This window comes from Arachis ipaensis, chromosome B04 (genome assembly GCF_000816755.2).
Source record: "Arachis ipaensis cultivar K30076 chromosome B04, Araip1.1, whole genome shotgun sequence".
Classification (NCBI taxonomy): Eukaryota; Viridiplantae; Streptophyta; class Magnoliopsida; order Fabales; family Fabaceae; genus Arachis; species Arachis ipaensis.
The window spans coordinates 8,806,840-8,810,266 of NC_029788.2; positions in this window are offsets into that span (position 1 = coordinate 8,806,840).

Below are 3,427 nucleotides of genomic sequence, written 5' to 3' on the forward strand. Positions count from 1 at the left end.
ATATTTTTTAAAAAATTTTTTATAAAAGTAAAAGTGATTTTATATTTGGATATCTTATGTAAAAAGATTTTTTTGTTTTTTCTCAAAAAAGATAATTTTTTATTTTTCTAATGTTTTTACTTTTACTATTAGAAATTTACCAAACACACTAAAAAATAAAAAAGAAAATTTTCATTGAAAAAAAAAATTTTTATCAAAATAATGGCGCCTAAACAAGCACGCTTTTACTTTTCAAAAGTAGCTTATAAAAACTAAATTGTAGCATTTATATTTAGTAAATCAAATTAAAAATTGCTTTTAATAAATACAAGCAACAATAATTGTATTTGGTAAAATAGCTTTTAAAATTTAAAAATACTATAATAGACATAAATGCAAGTATTAAATTTAAAAATTAGTTAATATATGAAGTTATATACTTATATTAGACTTTTAAATTTTAAAAAACACAAGCCAATTTTAAAAAACTCTATCTTAGGTATTTTCAAAAGTGGAAAAAGCTAGTGCACTCCAAATAAAGTAGAGAGTGCAGCACTCTTTAAAAGTTAACCTACTATCAAAAGTTATCAGGTAAATTAAAGTTATTTATTATTATTATTTCTTTTATTATGAACTGAATAAACAAATTGACACTGTTTACACCACAAAAGTACTCAAGAAAACTTTATCGAATTCTTCTGTTACTTATTATTGTCGATGCGATGTCTTCAAACATCTTCACTGTTTTGTTTGCTGGCTGTGCTTCCATTAACCTCTGCCATGAATGACTTTCAAAGTCTGAAAAATCGCTGCCATAGAAGAGGAAGAAGCCTGTCTGTCGTCGCTACTGGTTGGCTAACTCCAAATACAAAACCGATTCTGTAGAAGAATTCCTGTCTCCATGAAGGCACCATAATTCTCAAATGATGACGCAATCAAAGCACAAAATACATAAAATACATGGCAGTTATAACAAGTCTATTATCTTTTATTTCAAATTAACCAATGAGTAATAGCTCAAATGGCATAGACTTCCCATACTCAATTAAGAGGTTGCGGGTTTGAGTCTCCTATCTTTCCAAATTTTTCCCAATGAGTAATAGCTCAAATGACATAGACTCCCCATACTCAATTAAGAGGTTGCGGGTTCGAGTCTCCTATCTTTCCAAATTTTTTGCCAATGAGTTATAGCTCAAATGGCATAAACTTCCCATACTCAATTAAGAGGTCGCGGGTTCGAGTAATAGAATGAAAAATTAAAATACAATTATATTTAAACAATTATTTGTATTACTTTTTTATTAATTTATTCAAAAAATAATTAAACTTTAAAGCTAATTGGTATAAAATATTACAGATATAAAACTAAGAGAAATTTTTATTTGTATAAGAATGAGCCTAATATTAATATCTGAATCTTATAAAAAAATCTTTAATTTATAAAAAAAATGGTTAACCTGATTAACTGGTTACCTTTTTAAATCCAGACCATTCAAATAAAATATAATAAATGAAGAATTAATAAGGTGTGCAACACTCCATACTTGGCAATGAGTGTTTAAGGATGAGCCTTCAAGAGTAGTCCCATCTTTTAAAAGCCGCAAGTATAAGCAAATGATCTTTTTTATTTACCAAAGGAGCTTGAGCTTTTAAAAAGTATAAGCACCTCTTCGAAAAGCTTTACCAAACCAAGCCTTAGTTAGGTAAAATTTTTACTTTTTAAGAGTAGCTTATAAAAGTTAATTTTTAAAAAATAATTTTTTAAAAGTTATAACATTTATGTTTGGTAAATCAAATTAAAAATGTTTTTTAATAAATACAAGCAACAACAATTACATTTGGTAAAATAACTTTTAAAATTTAAAAATATTATAATAGACATAAATGCAAGCATTAAATTTAAAAATTAGTTAACATGTGAAGTTATATTAGACTTTTAAATTTTGAAAAGTACAAGCCAACTTTAAAAAGCTCTATTTTAGGTGCTTTCAAAAGTATCCTAGCACCGGATTCGATGGTCCTAAAACGTTTGGACCATTAAATGATCTCATAACAAAACATGTTTTTTAAGTTTTATTAATAACACTTAAATAGTCCTTATTTAATTTTAATTATAAATTAGTCCTTTATATATTATTTAATTGTAAAATCTATTTTTTATTTTATAAATTATTATTTTATTATTTATCTATCATGTTTATTGAGAATAAAAACTTAAAACAATAACAAATTAGATATTCCATTAATCATAATAAATATTTTGCAATCTTAATCAATCATAATTTTATCATTAATCCAGTTACATACATATTGGGTTGGAAAAATTGTGTTTGTTAGAAATTCAATCGGTTGGATGCACAAATCAATCGATTGAAATTCAGGCTTTCCAAACTTCAATCGATTAGAATTGATACAATCGATTGAATTTTGCAAGGCATGTGGGATTTTTCTTATTCAATCGATTGGTTTCGATTGAAATCATAAAAACAATATGGGTTTAGTTAATTCAATCGATTGGTTCTATTATTCCCTCAGTAAATTCATTTCCAAAATCTTGTTCGGATTCATATTGTTCATCCATCATATCTTAGTCACATACTAGTTCTTCTTGTGTATGTAAATATACCTGACATCTTAAAAATTTACCAATGAAAAAAATTTTCAGTACACTACGTCCTATAACACAAATCATTTTTACTTTTGTATAAGATCTTTTAAAAAAATATCATTTTTCAAAACCCTGCACTCTATATTTTTTATAGGATTCGCCTGACCCCGAACTCTATAATTTTTATAGAGTTCGCCAAACCCCAGCGAACTTCACTCGAATTTTTTTCAAAACTAACGAAACTCAAATTTATTTTTAAGCCATTATCATCGTCTATAAAAGTATATAGGAGTACACAAAAATACACAGATATGACTTTTTCAACATTAATGGCAACCATGATCATCGTCTCCAGAAATACACAAGGGAATAAGTCATATTTAACAAGAATTTTTTTTATTATTAATTAAAAAAAACTATTATGTTTAAAAAACGGTAAGTCCAAGCAGGGGCGGAGTTAGAAATATTTTTGGGAGGGGCGAACAAAAAAAATATAAGTTAAGAAGAGAGAAAAATTAAAAATTAAATAGAGGCTAAACTAAAAAATTAGAGGCTTGGGAGGGGCCATTGTCCCCCTTTCCACTAACGTGGCTCCGCCACTGAGTCCAAGCACATGATCTTTTTGATTTACTAAATAGGAATTTGAGCTTTTAAAAGGTATAAACATCTCTTCAAAAAATTTTACTAAACTAAGTCTTAATATTGAGTTTGATTCTAATCCAGTTTAAATATAGGATTTGAAAAACAATTACTTTTGTTGATAAGATCTTTATATAAAATTTTTTTGCATGCATAAAAATTAAATTTATAAAATAATGATTTATTTTTAAATTTCACATA